The sequence below is a fragment of the Nycticebus coucang genome, chromosome 8 (genome assembly GCF_027406575.1).
Source record: "Nycticebus coucang isolate mNycCou1 chromosome 8, mNycCou1.pri, whole genome shotgun sequence".
Taxonomy (NCBI): Eukaryota; Metazoa; Chordata; class Mammalia; order Primates; family Lorisidae; genus Nycticebus; species Nycticebus coucang.
Genome location: NC_069787.1, coordinates 4421840 through 4439508, shown reverse-complemented (window position 1 = coordinate 4439508; position 17669 = coordinate 4421840). Strand labels below are relative to the sequence as shown.

General features: G+C 51.5%; 1 protein-coding gene across 1 annotated transcript in view; it reads left to right on the top strand.

The window, feature by feature from the left end:
- WNT7A (Wnt family member 7A) overlaps positions 1 to 17669 on the top strand; it is a 57180-nt gene that overhangs the window by 22232 nt on the left and 17279 nt on the right. The gene's annotated exons all lie outside the window — the stretch shown is intronic.

Genomic DNA, 17669 nt, shown 5'->3' with positions numbered 1-17669 from the left:
ATGGTGGCACATCCCTGCAGGTTCTCAGTGGCTCCTTCCTCCGTGTTTCTGGGGTCAGACCACTCTGCAGGGCACAGGTTACAGACTTCCTCCTGCCCTTAAAGCTCTCAAGCCCTGAAGGCAGACAAAAGGAAGACAAGTGGCTTTCCTCTCTCAGTCTCAGTTTCCTCATTTGTAACTGCCTGGTTGGACCTTGGTAAGAATTAGAGGAGAGAGTAACACGCGGCCTGTGATGAGTCAGGTTCAGGGTGGGTGAGGTGGTGTCCCATGAGCCACCTGCAGCACCAGGCCTGAGACACCTGCTGCCACAGAGTCGTGTTACCAAGCCTGTCACCTGTGGGTGACACAGACACCGGAGCTGTCAGAGGTCATTGGCCTGTCCTCATTGGGCTTCCTGGAGGACATGGACCCCAAAAGGTGAATGAAATTTGGCAGAGAAGACAGGTGAAGGCAACCCAGGTCTGATGGCAAGGGAGTGGACCAAGGCGCAGAGATAGAGCCTGGGGCCAGGTCAGGTCCCCACTCTGGCTGGTCTCGGGGTCCCTGGAAGAGTAACCACAGCTGGGGTGGCCCGGCAGGCTCACATAAGGAAGCAGAGCCTTGTGTCTGTACCCAGATCGCCCTGTGGCTGCCTTCTCCTTACCAGCCAAGTTTCAGCCATGATGGCCTCTCCTCAGAGAAGCTTCCCTTTCACTTCCTAGACTTGGGGGAGGGTGCCTTGTTCTGTGGCCTTCTCTATGTAGACTGAAAGCTGGCTGAGGACAAGAACCTGGGGTCTGAGTCCCACGTGCACTCTGGACTGCCCTCTAGAGACTCTATAAGCATGGATGGGTGAGCAGGTGAGCATCTGTAGTCACTGGGGAGCCACTGGTGGTTCTGCAGCAGAAGTGCAAAAGTCACAGAGACAGACCCTTATTAGGCAGAGGGAGGCCCCGAGCTGGGTCAGCAGAGAGGCCTGGATAGAGAGCAGGCTGGTCTGACCTGGAGTTTCTGAGCAGAAATAGTCCTCTCAGCTCAGGGAGACCAGCAGAGGGACACACATCCTCTGGCTGACCAGCCCCTTTCTGATTAGGGAGGACTTGGGGGTGGCTTCCTGGAAAAGCAACTGAGTGTTTTCCTGAGCCAAGAGGTAGAACAGGGGATACCTCAGTGTGTATGGGGATGGCAGCCACCAGGGCAGCCTCTTTGTGAGTGGAGGTGGGAAAGGAGGCACAGCGGGCACTCAGGGACTCAGGTCAGTGGCCTCACCGTTCAGCCCAGATGTGGATCCACATGGGTGGGAGCAAGGAAGTCACCAGATGCTGGGGCTCCATCCTCTCTTTGGACCTCTGTTTCCTGATCTATCCCTTGGGTCTATGACCCTGTCTTTGTTCTAGATGGCCAGGTGACAGCTTCTGCAGTGTGACATTTATTTAAAGCCATGGGGCTGCCCACTGCTGCTCCTGGCTGAGCATCCTAAAAGCTCACAGACATGTTTACCACCCGCTCCCTCACTCCTGCCACGGGGAGACAAGACTCAACCTGACCACAGGCTCTGGGGCTTGTTGGTAGCTGGTGAGAAAGAAAAGAGGGCAGGGGTAGTAAAGGAGGGGTGCACCACGTGCCTCCTGCAGACCCGATGAGGGGTGCCCCCAGGGCCGCAGCGGAGCCCACCCACTCACCAGGCAGAGGAGGGAGAATACACACTTCGGGACAGGTCTCCAGCTTGGGCCCTCGCAGGCACATCCAGGTCCTGGGGATAGGGAGGTGGGGGCACCGCTGCCAGTGGCCAGGCTTCCCTGTTCCCTCATTGTCTCATTCAGGGGTGAATCATAGAACGGTCAGGTTAGAAAATAGCAGGGGAGGGTGCAAATACCTATTAGGGAGGTGATTTTAGAATCATAGTTTCCCCTACTGGCATTATAAGGGTTTGGGGTTGAAATCACAGACTGTTCAGGTTGAGATGACAGAATATTAGTTTCACATCCCAGCATGTGGAGTGGGAATCCTGGATCTTTGGTTAGGAGGGAGAGAAGCATTGTGTTGTAATCTTGCAATGGTGGAAGCTTTGTGGCTTTGCATCCTTTCTTTCCAACGTTTTGCGCAGTGGGGAGATGGACACCTACAGCTCTCTCGCTCAAGACTAGATGCTCAGTCTAGGGAGAGAGTCAGGCAAGAGCAGCAAAGGTTATGATTCAGGGCCACACAGTGCAGGAGAAATGCCATCAAGAAGGTGCAGAGAAGAAGTCAGAGCAGGAGTGGTTTCCTCTTGGAGAATCCTGGAGACTGCTGGGGGGAAGAAGGGACCTCTCAGCAGGGCTTTGAAGGATAAGTAGGAGTCCTTCAGAAAGCTGAGTCAGTGAGAAGGAAGAGAGTAGTTCAGACAGAAGCAAGTGTGTACAAAAAACATGAAGTCCTAGCAAAGCATGGTGTGGGGGGTCTTGATATGGCCAAGGGTGGGGGATGAGGGTGATAAGGCTGCAGGGAGGGCGGGGCCTTGAGTGCCAGGCCAAGGAGCAAGACTTCCTCTTATGCTGAGATGCCACAGGGAGCTTTGGTGAGGAGTGTGCAGGCAGGTTTCTAAGCCTCTCTGGGACAGAGGACGGAGTGGAGGAGCCATGACCATGACTGGTCTCTAATCCCACAGGGGCTGGGGTGAGGTGTGTAGCAGGAAACATAACAGGCAGGATCCTCCTTGGGGTGTGTTTGGGGTGTACGGGGTGTAGGGGTGCCTCACTGGGATGGGGACCTGGGGGTGAGGACATCAATTTTAGAGGACATGATTAGGGTACTTTGGGATATGGGATTGGGAGATACTGGGGGCCAGGGCCAGGATGCCCAGAGCCACCAACACCTGAATCCCAACTCTAGAGAGAGAGTTGCTGGAGCTGCGTCCTGGCAGCCACCTGCAGGAGGGGTAATGGAAGCCCTGGCGTTTGTAGGATTGCAGGGTAGGAGGATTAAAGCAGGAGAGTGGGAGAGCCTGAGCCACAGCCTGGGCAAACGGGCTTCGGGGCAGGAGGGTCGTGGGAAGGGAGGAGCTATCAGGCCTTGAGTGCCAGGCCTCAAGGGAGGAGGGAGAGGGAGGAGAACCAGGAGGATCCAGGCCTTCTAGGTGCCTGGAAGTGTGTGTATGTGAAACGTCCCCCAGCGGGGTGCAGAGGATCCCAGCCTGTGCTCTGAGTTGGCCTCTGCTCTTTCCTAGCTCTGGTCCCCTGGGCAAGGGACAGGCATTGTACCTGGCCGTCCAGGCTGTTGAGGCCTTGCTGTACGCTGAGCGTGAAGTGCACTGGGGATTCGGGGGCCTTGTGGAAGGCAGGGCCCTCAGCCAGCCCTTGCCAGGAGTGTGGTGACTAAGCCCAGGAGAGGCAGCCCTGGGGATGGCGGCCCAGCTGGGACGGGGCTGGCCCCTGCTGGAATGCATCTCTCGCTCCGAGGGAGGTGAGCTCAGGGTGATGGAATTCCACCGGAGTGAAAAGTCACCTCCCAGTGCCTGCCCAGCCTCTTGCGCATGGAGGGGTGTTGGTCTTGTCCCTTCCTGCCCTGCCCCGTCTGGTCCGGGTGCTCCTGGGAGCTGGATTCCCACCCCTGCCCTGGCTCAGGCAGGCCTATGAGTCAGGGGACAGAAGAACCAGCCCCTGGCAGCTGGGGCAGGGCCTAGATAAGGCCTGCTCAGCTATGCTCCTCTCTGCTGTCCTGAGTGCCACTTGCATATTTGACCAGATAGAGTGGTCCTTGGTGGTATGTTGAAGGCCCAAGGAACCAGGCCCCGCCCAGCCTGAAGGTGCTGCCCAGGGCAGGCAATTGGGGTTGGAGGGGTTCCCTCAGGCTGCCGTGCCCCCCACATCTGCCCCACAGATCTAGGTTCTTGCCTTTGCAGAGGGAAGGCCTGCAGCCAGGACCTGGGACACTTGTAGCAGGGGCAGCCTTGCACAAATGTCTTTGATTTCTTCCATGGTAGGGATTTCTTCCTTTTCGTCTCAAAAGAGTCTCCCAGACCTGAGATATGTGGAAGGGTCAGGACTGAGGATCCACAGGGCCACTGGACATCAACCTTATCTCTAGCTACTCTCTTCTGCCCACCACCCTCCCACCACACACTCCTGGAGTTGGCCAAGCTTGTTCCCACCGCAGGGCCTTTGCACATGCTATTTTAATCTGTCTAGACTGCTATTCCCTCAAACCTCTGTATAGGCAGCCCCTTCTCTTCCTTCAAGTCTCCATGCAGATGTCTTCTCAGGCCCTCCCTGACATCCCTGCCCAACATCTACCTCATCTCCCCCTACCCCATTCCGTGTCACTTTCCATGTGAAACCACTGCATGAAATGATCTCATTGTGCAGCTCTCTCACCCCCCACTACAAAGTCAGCTCACGAGGGTAGGGATGGCCGAGGTTTAGAGCCGGATCCTGGGGCCTAGAACAGTGTCAGGCACATAAGAAGTGCTCAGGAAATATTTGTCTAGTGAATGAATGAAAGGACAAGTGTCCACTCTTCCTTGGGGAGAATTTTCCAGGAGCAGGGTTGCCACATAGAATACAGAACTCCTAGGTAAATTTGACTTTGAGATAAACGACAGATAATTTTTTAGTCTAAGAATGTTCTATGCAATATTGGCCCATTGTTTATCTCAAAGTCAGATTTAACAAGGTTTATTTTTTAATTGAACTTAACCTTGAGATGATCATACATTCGCATGCAGTTTTAAGAATACATAAAGCCCCTGTGCATCCTTGTCTCCGTTTTCCCCAGTGGTAACAGTTTGCAAAGTATAGGACGATCTCACAGCTAGGATGGTACGGTCAAGATCCAGATCCCACAAGGACGCCCACATGACACTTTCCTAACCACACCCACCTCCTTCTCTCCCTTCCCCTCTGGTGCCAACACCACTCATCTCTTCTCCATTTGAATCATTCCATCATTTTAAGAAGGGTGCATGAGTAGAATCATACAGTATGTAACTTTTTTAGATTAGTTGCTTTTCACTCCTCGCAACGCCCTGGAGAGTTATTCAGGTTGCCGTGTGTATCGGTAGCGTGCTCCTTTTTATCACCACCTTGCTTCTCATGGTGTAGATGTACCAGTGTGATTAGCCGTTCACCTGCTGAGAGGTGTTTGGGTTGCTGGCAGGCTGTGGCCAGTACACATAAAGCTGTTGTGAGCATGTGTGTAAAAGTTTCTTTGTGAACATAAGGTTCTCTTTCTCTGGGACAAATCCCCAACAACACAACCGTATACAGTGGCTATATGTTTAGGGTCTTAAGAATGTGACAAACTGTGTCCCTGAGTGGCTGTGCCATTTTGCATTCCCACCAGCGGTGTGTAAGTGATCCAGTCTCTCCATATCCTCACCAGCATTTGTTGATATCACCATTTTTAAAAACTGTTGCCAGTCCAGTAGGTGTTTTATCCCTCACTGTGGTTTTCTTCTGCTTATTTGCCATCTGTACCATCGTCCTCAGTGTCATGTCTGTTTTATGAATCGTGTCCATTTTCTAATGATTTTTTTTTTTTTTTACTGTTGAGCTTTGACATTTGATGATATATTCTAGATCAGCGGTTCTCAACCTGTGGGCCGCGACCCCTTTGTAACAATGAAAATACATCCTGCATATCAGATATTTACATTACGATTCATAACAGTAGCAAAATTACGGTTATGAAGTAGCAACGAAAATAATTTTATGGTTGGGGGTCACCACGACATGAGGAACTGTATTAAAGGGTCACGGCATTAGGAAGGTTAAGACCACCCTAGAGGCGAGTCTTTTCCCAGACCCGTGATTTTAAAATATCTCTTGCCAGTTTATTGCTTGACTTTTAATCATTTTTTTTGTTTGTTTTTTCACAGAGGAAAAGGTTTTAGCCCTGTTAGGGTCCAATTTGTCAATGTTTACTTTTATGAAAAGTGCCTTCGCTGTTGCCTAAGAACTCTCTGCTCAGCTCTAGATCCCGAAAATTTTCCCCTCTGTTTTTTTGGTAAAAGTTTTACATTTTTGCATTTAAATTCATAATCTGTTTTTTAATTGAATAAGTAATTAACTATTTTAAATGCTAACAAATGTTTCTTTTTCAAAACTTGCTTTACAGTACTTTTTTATTTTTAATTGTAGTTAAAACACACTTGACATAAAATTTACCATTTTACCCATTTTTATTTGTATGGTTTACCGGCATCAAGCAGGTTCACGTTGCAATGCACCATCACCACCATCCATCTCCAGAACGTTTTCCATGTTCCCACCTTGAAACTCTGACCCATCAAACACTAATTCTCCATGTTCCATCCCTGAGCCCCCAATGCCCACTCTGTGAATTTGACCACTCTGGGTACCCCATGTAAGCGGACCATAGACAATATTTGTTCTTTTGTGTCTGGCTTATTTCATTTGGCACCATTTCTGAAAGGTTCTGTGATCCATGTTGAATCGACATTTGTATAAGGCCCAAGTTTAAGCTGAGGTTTATTTCTTGGCCTATTTATGCGCTAACCCTGGCAACGCCCCTGGCCTGTGCTGCCCTGTCAGGGAGAGTGGCCCTTGGAATTGCTGTACGGCTGGAGGCTCCCCTCCCTACTTGGGCACAATTCATCAATGGGAGCCTGAAACTGAGACTCAGAAGGCCTTACCCCCATCACACTCACCAAGAGGGTGGAGATTTCCAAGCCTGGCTCCCAGCTCAGACCTCTCTTCTGCTCCCTGTGGCTGCTGAGGCCGGTGGAGTTGGGCTGGATGAGGGGCCACGGTGGAGGCCGGGAGGTCCGTGGTGGGTTTGGGGGAGCCCAGTGGCATGACTAGTCTTGGGTGTGGGGGCCCAGGAGGGAGCAGAAGCCATTGCAGATGGGTTAGAGCAAGGCTGGCCCAGCTGGGGCGGAGAATGCCCAAAGGACCTGAGGATTTTCCATTTTTTTCCTGTAACATAGCAAGGGCAGGGCCAGCCAGGTCCCGTCACTGATGCCACAGTGATAGCAGTGGATGGTGCCCGGGAAGGGAGGGGACAAGATAAGAGAGGCCTCAGGGTGGGAGCAGGGGCAGAGTAGGGCAGCCCTTCCCATAGGGACGGGAAGTGTCTGTGACCCCAGCTCTATGGGGCCTGGTCTCTAGAGCCCCACTTTGCTCTGGGCTGCTAAGACCTCCCTCCCTCCCCCCAGTGCAGGACTGACATGGGCAGCCTGGGGCAGGCACAGAGCAGGCGGCCAGGCACACTGGCCTGGGAGGAGCTCAGTCGGCTCAGCCTGGAGTGGAGCAGCCTCAGGGAGCTGTCACTATCCCCAAGCTGTAAGGATGTGAGATGGGGCTGTGAGGGTTGGGAGGGGAGCAGACTAGACAGGGAACCATGGGAAGGAAGAACATGGGGAACGGTAGGTTTCAGCTCATGTGAGAAAGAACTTGCTCCCAGGAGGTGGGATAAGGTCCCTGTCAGAGGAGGCAGTGCAGATGGGGGTTGGTGCTTATTTGCTGGGGAATAGAGACGTGGTTCTACTATTAGCACTGGAAATGCATGTACTAATTGAATCTCCCCAGTCGTCCTGCCAGGTTAGCATTCTCTGTTCTCTTCAATTTACATATAGGAAAATGGAGGCACAGAGAGGTTAAGAAAGTTGCCTAAGAACACACAGTGGGCAGGTGCTGCCCCAGAATCTGAACCAGGCTCCAGACTCCCTACTTAGCCACTGAACATCCTTCCAGCCCCAGGAGTCCTGGACTGAGATACTTCTACCCCTACAGTCTCCCTGACTTCCTGTGATTCCTAAGATTCTTGGGTCCTCTGATTTAGGGAATTTGGAGACTATAGTCCTCAACCCACAAAGGCCCCACTCTCTGGTCACTTGGGGATTGTGAGTTATCCAGGTCCCGAGTGTCCTCTTGCATTCTGGTGCCTGTGAACTTGGGAGAGTCCTTCAGCCACCATCTGCTGCCTGGGAGAAGACACTCCAGGGCCAGGAGGGACCTTGTCCGTGTAGAGAGAGGGAATCTGTGTCTTTCCCCTCCCCAGAAGGTGAAGGAGCCCTGGACCCAGACACGGGCATTCCCATTAATACTCATACTTGGTGTGGAGATCTGGGGAACTTTGCAATTTTTTTGAGGATTTTTTGCAACAGAGTTTTGCTCTGCTGCCCAGGCTAGACTGCAGTGATGTCATCATAGCTCACTGCAACCTCCAACTCCTAGGCTCAAGTGATAATCCTGCCTCAGCCTCCCAAAGTGCTGGAATTGCAGGTATGAACCACCAGGTGCAGCTCACCTTCTGCTGTGACGGAGTTTCTGGGTTTCTCAGTCTGAAGAAGGGAAAGCCATACCCTCTACCCCTGCAGAATCCTCCTCATCCTTCCCGGCCCCAGTCATGAGAATCACCTTGGTATCTCCTGGAACCCAGCTCAGACCCTAGCATATTCTAGACAACGTACAATAGCAGAAATGCAAGGCTGGTGTGTAGAACCAGCCATCAGAGCAGGGCAGGCCGTGGGGTGGAAGTACCTGTCCTCTCTAACTTCTCAGTCACTGGCCTGTACCTTCTCATATACTTGGGCAGAGGAGGGGTACTTGAAGGGAACTCTGGAGCCTGCTTCTGGATCTGCTGCTTCCTGGGCTGTGTGATTTTGGGAATAAAAGTCTGTGCCTCAATTTCTCCATCTTTGAAACATAGGCAATAACAGCTTCATAGAGCATTGGGAGGATTTCATGGTTAAATGAATTTAAAGTGCTTATGGCTGTGCTGTCCAATGGTCACCACAAGCCACATGTGGCTACTTAAATTTAAATGAATTACAAACAAGATTAAAAATTCACTTCCGCAGTCCACATTTCTAGTGCTCCATAGCCACGTATGGCCCCTCAGCTCCTCATTCCCATGGCAAACAGTCTACGGTGGCAGGAAAGTCAGGTGGACAGAGCTGGCTTAGGGTAGTGGCCACAGAATGAGGACTCAGACATTGGTATTCTCATTAAGGGACCCGCAAAGGTCTCAGCCATAGTACAACCCAGTCCTGCCTCCTCCGTGGCCTCAGGCCAGCCCAGGCAGGTCTCAAATACTGGCCATCTGATTTCTCTTGGAGGGAATTGCTAGTGTGGCTGCTGGCCCTGCTGCCAAGGGCTTGTGTGAAACCCACCTGAGCTGGGGAGGGGGCAATGTAGCAAGGCCTCAAGTGAGACAAAGTCAAGGGCTCAGTTACATCCTGGTGAGACCAAGTCAAAAGGCGCCCACCACGGACAATTGCCTCCTTTGTCCTCAGGAGGGGGACCGGTACTGCTGGGTGTTATCAAATCTGCCGGGATGATCGGGGAGGGGAGCCCTGTGATGGGGGAGGGGCCCAGAGAGGGGGACAGACTGTCCTGGAGGGAGGGACAACAGTTGGACAGGTGATCTGCCAGGAAGAACTGGCACCAGGAGCCGACTTTCCCTAATCCCGAGCACTTACGTGTCCTTTGAGGAGAAATCCAGGTGCAGTTATCCCTAGAAAGGACTTCTTGCCTGACAAAGGGGCTTCTTTAAATTATCCCCTTCCCTTTCACTATGCACAGGAGAACAGCTTGTCAGCACTGTCCACAGGGGTCAGCACTTGCTCCCGCTCTGCCCCGGGCAGTGTCTGCATGCTCTCCAGAGGTTAATCCATTTAATTTGCCCGACATCCTTGGGGGTCCTGTTAACACCGTTTCTCAGGTGGGCGGCTGAGGTATAGGCAGGGACTTGAGCAGCATCCAGGCTCCTGAGCAAAAGAGCTGAGAAGTCCCAGGGCTTTTGTGCCCTCAGGGCCTCCTCAAGACATGGCAGGGATGGGGTAGACCCCAACCAGCTGGGCCTGGGCTTGTGTGAGGCCAGCACTCGGCAGTATACCCAGCTCTTGACATCCTATGTGCTGGTCCCATTCTAAGTGCTCTCTGTAAATGATCTCATGGGAAATGGCCTGTTGTTATTCCCATTTAACAAAGGAGAAAAACTGAGGTGCAGAGCAGTTAAGTGGTGTGCTTTAGGTTGCCCAGGTAGAAAGCGTCCAAGCCAGGCCTCCCTCCCAGCCATCTCACCTCTGCAGCCCAAGTTCTGCCTGTTCTCTGTGCAGCCTCTTCTTAGGCCTCAGTTGTATCTGTGTGTGTGTGTTTGTGTCTGTGTGTGTGTTTGTGTCTGTGTGTGTTTGTGTGTGTGTGTGTACTTTTGGACCTGGAAGGATTGGCAGTATTTTGAAATAATGATTCTAACACAACATTTATAAAATACTTCATAACTTGGAAAACCTTTTGTTAACATTTTTTCTCGGCCAAGACTCACAGCTGTCCTCCAGATGAGTGGTGTACTTGTGCCCATCTTGCAGGCACGACTCTGGCTGGGCCCACTCAGTCCCCTGGGACGGTGGTGGAAGGAGTCACTCTCCCCTGGGCTGGATGGCAGGGAGGTCAGCGACTCTGGCCCAGACCACAGTGGGAAATGGGAATGTCATGGACATGGGAAGACCTTTATTACGTATCCTGACTGTGCAATTATTTGCTGTGTGACCTTGGGCAGTCACCCCTCTCTGATCCTCAGTTTCCTCACTGGGAAAAAGGGCAATGAGAACTTGTGCTCTTGAGAGCTGCTGTGCAGCCTAAACGAGATAATTACCAGAGAGAGCTTGGTCCCGTGTTCTCAAGCATGGCACATGCTGGGAGAACAGCAGTGATCTCACAAATTATTGTAATTCTCAGTAGCAGTGATTTTAAAGCCACAATCAAGTTTTAATTCCTACATTCTAGTCCTAAGGATCATTCTAGCTCTAAAGTTCTCTTTTTTTCCATGTACTGGCCGCATAGTGTGCTAGAAGGACTTGGGGAGACATAGCTGTCCAGGCGGTCACTGAAATTTGTCACTTCACAGAATAGGGAGGGTCACAGAGGACCACACTGATCCTCCTCTCTCTGGGACAGCTGATGTCCATCTGGGTCTCTCAGTCACATCAAGCAGCCACCTCCAGAGAGGACCCTGCCCTTGTCCTTTCCAGCCCTTTGCCATGACCTTTAAAGTGTCCATAAAGTCCAGTCTCCTGCCCAAACCTGCTTCCCTCACCTTCCTACTTCAGGGTGTCCTGGGCCCGTGAAACTCACCTGGCCCAAACTCCACTCCCAATCTGCACCCCACAAACTCACTCCTGCTTTTTTCTCCCTCCCCTAGTGCAATAAATTGCAGCTTTATCCTTCCATTTGTGTAGGTCAGAACCTTCTTTCCTATCCCACATTCATTGTCAGTTCTGCCTACAGCCTCTATCCAGCCTCTGACCCTCACACCAGCCTGCACCCACACTCTTACTTACCCGAGGCAATACAGCCGCCTCTGACTCCCACCCTCCCACCACCACCCTTTCCCTGCAGCAGCACAGCAGGCTCCACACTTGGCCCCTCGCAGTCTTTTCAAATGTAAGTTCACTCTTGTTCCCCTCTGCTCATAACCTCCCCATGGCTCCCATCTCCCCACGTTTTCACAGTGGCCGACATGGCCCTGCATGACCTGGGTCCCTGTGCCCCTCTGACCTCGCCTCTTTCTCCTGTCCCTTTGCTCACTCTATCCCATGCACACTGTGTCCTCACTGTTCCTCACACACGTAGGAGCGTCTCTGGCTCTGGGCCTTTGCACGTGCTGATCCCTCTACCTGGATGCTCTCCAGGCAGACATTTACCCTCACCTCCTCAAGTCTTAAAGAGGCCTTTCCTGATCACCCTATTTGCAACTGCCCTCCCATCTGTCTCACCACTTCCTGTTGCCTCCCATGTTTTATTTTTCTACGTAGCACTCATGGCCACCTGACATAATATTGGTAGTTTGCCAAATAATCCTAATGTGGCTGGGGAAAGTTAGAGTGCTTGCTGCAGGCCTCCTGCAGGAATAGCACTGGCTCAGATGGGAGCTTCCTTCCCACCTTTTTAACTCTGTTCCAGTGGGCTAGCAGTGAATAAGTATTTTCTTTTAAAGCATGTATATAGCTTTTGTCTTACTCTAGGCACTATTCTAAGTATTTCATATATATTCATTCGTACAATGCTCATAAGAACCCAGGGAAGTAAGCACTATTATTATCTCCCTTTTACAAATGAGAAAACTGAGGCACAGCGAGGATCAGGGACCAGCCCAAGGTCACACAGCTCATAAGCAGAGCCCCGCCGTTTAGTCGCGTATCCACTAAATATTTATAAAGTGTCTTCTTTGTTTTAGGTGCAAAATTGTGGAGACCAACAGATAACTAAAAAATAACATCATGGTAGGCTAGTAGGAAATGCTGAGCAGGTAAATAAGGGAAAAGGGAAAGCATATCCACTCAGCAGACATCTGCTGGGAGCTACGGCATGTCACCTCTGTCTTAGTTGTGGAAATCGGAAATAAATAAGACACAGTTTCTACTTGTGAGGGGCTTACATTCTGATGAGAAGAGTGGATTACTGCACATAAATATTATGGCATGAACTGGATTCTGAGGTGGTAGCAGAGGCTACAGGAGACTGTGGGCCCCAGAATAGGAGGTCTAGCAAGGGACTGGCTTGGATGGGTGGATGTGTGGGGGAGGGGAGGGCACATAGATATTGGGAGCACAGACAGATAGTATTTGGAAGGATGGTTGAATGCATGGTTGTAGGGGTAGATAGATGAACGGATGGTTAGATGAACAGATCTTAGCAGCTAGTCGGATGGATGTATGAATGGACGGATAAATGGATGGATGCATTTGGAAGGACGTTTGGGGTGAATGGATGGGTGAAAAGCTGAGGTCATTGCCTGAAAGTTGGACATTTTCCCAGTGATATCATCAGACTAGCTGAAAGAAAGGGTTTGAAATCCATGCATTCATTCATTCAACAAATATTTATTAAGCACCTACTTATGTGTCTGGTACCGTCTTAGGCTCTGGGATTAGACATGGTACCTGCCTTTACAGAGCTGACATTCGGGGTCAGGGGAGGTAGAAGACAAACGTATAACAGAATGTATATAGAATCAGTTGTCATCGAGTAATAAATGCTAGGATAAAAAAAAAAAGGCAAGAAGACAAAGCAGAGATGGCAGGAGGAGGCATTTTACTTTGGTTGTTCAGGACAGCCTTCTCTGAGAAGGTGAGTTTAAAACAGGAAGTGAGGAAGTGAGCCATCCGAATTATGTTTGAGTCAGAGGGAACGGTTAGATCAAGACCCCGGAGGCAAAGAGGCCAGTGTGGCTCAGGGAGGAGATGAGGTCACAGACAGGTGTGTTGGGCAGTGGGGAGTACCCTGCAAGGTGAGGCATTTGGGTTTGGCTGTGTCCTGGAGCCAGTGGACGACGTTGAACCCGGGCGGGCTGATCTGCGCTGGGGAAAGCACACAAGCCTGCACCCCCTCCATGGGTTCCCAGCCCTGCTTCCTCCTGGCTGCTTCACAGTTGGGAGGCTGTCAGCATTTTAATTACAGCTCCCAGCTCTCAATGGTTTACAACTCAACCATTAAACAGGCCCTGGGCAACGTGTGGCACCTCTGAGTGATTCACTTGCTCACCGTTTCTATATTTAGTGCCATTTCATGCTTGCTGGCCAAGTTTTCAGAGAGAAATAGGAGGAATTTGGGGAGGGGGAAAGTTGGAAAGTTTTAGTTTGGGGGTTTTGTTTCTTTATAAAACACACAGCTCTTTTCCAGTTGTTTTCTGAGATTATCTCCCAGCCCTGAAAAGATTGGGGCTCCAGTGGTCGGTGCATCCGTGGTAGTGCTCACTCACAAGACGCCCCCCCCTTCCCCAGCCCTGCTGGTTTGAGGCTGTTTAAAGTACATTTGTGCTTCCTGGTGAAAGAGTTGGGTTTAAAGGACACCCCAAGCTGAGAGTGTGACTAAGGGGCAAAGCCATCAGTTACTTAATATTCCACGCAATATGAGCTGGGCTTCGGCAGGTTTCCCACCCTCTCTATGCGAAGATGGGATTCCCTCAGACTTCCAGCCTAGGGCTCCTCAGGCCTTCTCAAACATTCATGTGGCAACTTCCTATTCCACATATGGGATGCTATATTTCCGGTCAGTTCCCAGGTGACGTGGGTGCTGCCGGTCCAGCAGCCATACTCTGAGCAGCAAGCATGTGGACCAGAACTATCAAGTTGAAATATAATACCAGCCACACCTGCACGGTAACTTTTCCTAGTTGCCACATCAAAAATCTAAATAGAGGTGACATTAAATGTAATCATTTTATTTAATCTAATTATCCCAAATAGTATCATTTCAATCTGTAATCAATATAAAGTACTGACATTTTATCTTTTTTCCTGTAATAAGTCCTTGAAGTCTGGCATCTGTTTTATACTTACAGTGCATTGCAGTTCAAACTAGTGACATTTCAAGTGCTCATGTGGCTGGTGGCTTCCAGGTTGGAGGGCGCCGCAGATCTAAATCTGGCTTGAATACTTTTGGTGATAGGGAGCTCACTACCTGGTGGGAAGTCCACGCCATAGCTGCATAATCTGAGCTGGGAGTTGATCACAGGACTAACCAGGGAGACCCAGTTTCACTCTCTTGGTCCCCAACAAGTTGGCATTTTCTGTGAGTCAAGTACCTCACATCTTCTGCCTCAGACAGCCCCTACAGCAGCCTGAGAGGGTTTCCGTGGTTGTTCTTAATCTCTGCTTTTCTTATTGTAGAATTTGGCTCAGAAACTTTAAATGACATGCTCAGGGTGACCCAGCTAAGAGGTGGTAGAACTGGGACTTGGAATTAGAACTTGGAAACCTCTTCTCCCTCTGCATAAAAGGCTGTGGATCCTTCAGTGTGACTCCAGGCCCACTTCAGCCCCTGCAGATACACTGGCAAGCCTAAACAGTGCCAAGAGAGCCTCAGGGCTGCAGGAGGGTGGGCATCAGAAGTTGCACAGCTGGGACAAAACCCAAGTCCCTCTGAACCTGGGGCTCAGCCCCTGTGGCAGTTCCTTGCATCTCAGAGCACTAAGGACTCTGATATCCCTCAACCTAGGTCTCCCTCCACCACCACCTCAGCCAGGGGGAGAGGAGCAGAAACTCAAAGGAGTAGAGATAACCAGGGTGTTTTCTCCCATTTGCTGCCTTGAAAAACCTCTATGCCACAAAACCTGGTAAAGAATATATCTCAGATATCCTTGTACATATGTCCCAGGGCTGGTTGTGGGGCAGCACGGAAACTCAGTTTAGGCCAGCCCAGCCTCCAGGACACCAGCTTCTGCAGTCTGGACACCAAAACAAAGAGGGAAGAGGCCTCAGGGAGCTCCTGTCCTGGAATGGGAGGTTCCAAGGGTTTCCTTGGTAGCTGGCCATCCAGATGGGGCCTTGCTGGGGTCCGAGCAGTGCAGCCGGGGATGGTCAGGGAAAAGAGGGTGTTCAGCCAGGCATGACCCAGCTCTGGGGTGCTTACTTCATGCTCACAAACATCCCACCTGTGTCCTTTCTCCAAAGCCCCTCCCTGGGTGTTTCAGCCTGGCTCTTCTGTCCTCTTCTATGAGAGCCCACTGTGATGGGACGGCCAGCGAGGCTCCTGAGCCAGGGCTCCTTCATTCATTCATTTACTTGCTCCTTCATTCATTCAGTTGGCAAATGCTTGCTGAACATCTCTTAAGAGACAGGTCTGTTCCAGAGGCCTGTGAACAAGACCGACATGATCTCTGCCTTCCTGGGGCTACCAGCAGGCAGGGAGGAGAGAGGCAAGCAAGTCTTCCAAAAGTCCCCCAGTGGCTGGAGGACATAAAACAGTGATATGGGAGGGCCCCGTGCAGAGGTAGCCCCCGGTTGCTTTGAGTTGCTGAGCGGTAGCTGGAACTGGAGAAAGGGTGTCACAGGCAGAGGGAACAGCAGTTGCAGAGGACGTGAGGCTGGAACAGTCTTGGCATGGTCTAGGGATGAGTGTCTCCAGAGAGTCTGTGGCAGGCCTGAGAGGAAGTATGTGCCCTGGAGCCCCAGGGGACAGGACAGAGCTTGGTGTTTTCATCAGAGGCTGCCAACTGGCTTCAGATAACTGGCCCCCAAAGGCGTCCCCATTAGTGGTGTGTAGGCTCCAGGCAGGAGGAGCAAGGCCTCCAGCCCTTGGTGCTCACAGTCCCCTGGCAAGTTCATCCAGTGCTCCCCTCAGGTGCCAGCTTGCCTTCCTTTCCTACCTAGCCCTGTCACTGCTGTACCAAACTTCTCTCCTGCTCCACTGCCTGCTCCTTTTCATGTTCCAGCCCCAGGCCTTTTGTCCAAATAATACTGCTACAGGGTGATACCTTTGCTTTGCATTTCCGGTGGTGAACTCCTCTTCATCCTTCAAAACCCACATGGCATCTACTCTAGTCTCAGGCTTGCTCAGGGCCTGCTCAGCCCTGTGACAATACATAACCAGCCCTTATTTTCACCTAATCTCTTATAGGAAGTCATATTGACCTGGTTGTCTTCCTGACTACCTGGGTGTTCTTAACAACAGAGACCTCATGGGATTACCTTCACTTTGCCAGCACCCAGCACAGACCCTGGCATTGGAGAAGTCCCACTGGCTGGTTCTGGAAGAACAGAGGGGATGGAGGATGTTACCAGGGCTTTCTACCCCAGCCACATGCTAGGATCACCCACAGAACTTCTAAAAACATCAGATCCCTGGCCACACGCTAGAGCCTAGACCAGGGAAACCCTAACCTTTGGGGAAGAGGCCCTGGAATTGCAGCTTCTCAAAGTCCTGATTCTGAGAGAAGCTGGGAAGCGAGCCTGGGAGAGAGGAGAGGATGCTGACCATGGGGTGTCTGGGCAGGCAGTGCTGAGACCCTCAGGCCACCGCAGAGCAGGTGGGGCCAGTCGGCCCAGTGGGCCCAAATTCCTAGGGACACTTGATTAATAACAGTTTTACCGAGTGTACAATTCAGTGATGTTTAATATATTCAGAGTTGTGCGACCATTGCCACAGGAGATTTCAAGACTTTTCAGCACCCCAAGAAGAAACCCCATCCCTGTTAGCAGTTGCTCCCTTCCTTGTTTCCCCCATTCCCTGGAAACTGCAAATCTTTCTGTCTCTGTGGATTTGCCTATTCCAGCTTTTTCCTATAAGTGGAATCCTACAGGGCAGGGCCTCGCGCCTGGCCTCTGTCACGCAGCAGGGTGTTTCCCAGGTCCATCGGGGCCACCGCACAGGGCAGCACTGCTCCCGTGTTTATGGCGGAACGCCACTCCACTGTGTGGATGAACCACGCTGCCTTTATGCGAGTTGTTTCTCCTTTTGGTTTTTATGAATAACGCTGCTGTGAACATTCACAGACATGTTTTTGTGTGGATGTGTGTCTGGTCTGACTGCTGTGCCATCCTTGTGGTGAGGGCCCACCTGTCCTTGAAATCTACCATCTTCGGGGCTTGCCCTGGAAGAGCGCAGATGGGCAGCATGGGCCAGCATATTCCGGGCCCCCGGCCCTGTGTCTCCACGGGGCTGGCCACAGCCATGCGGGTCAGCAGGTGCTGTGGACGTTGGCTGGGTCCTGGTCAGTAGGGCAGTTCACAGCTGATGCATCACCAAAGGCTGAGCAGGGGCCTCCCCTGTGAGCTGGCTGGGCAGCGCCTGCTTCCCTGCGCCCTCCCTCCAGCTCTGCCTGACTGAGCCTCCCCTTAGGTTTTCCTGCACCTGCCCAGGCTCTGGTCTGTCTTCAGTGCAGACAGCCAGGCTTCTCAAATGCCCTGCACACACACCCCTCTTTCCCAAATGAGAACTTTCAGGAGCCCCCTCTGATCCTCCAGCCTG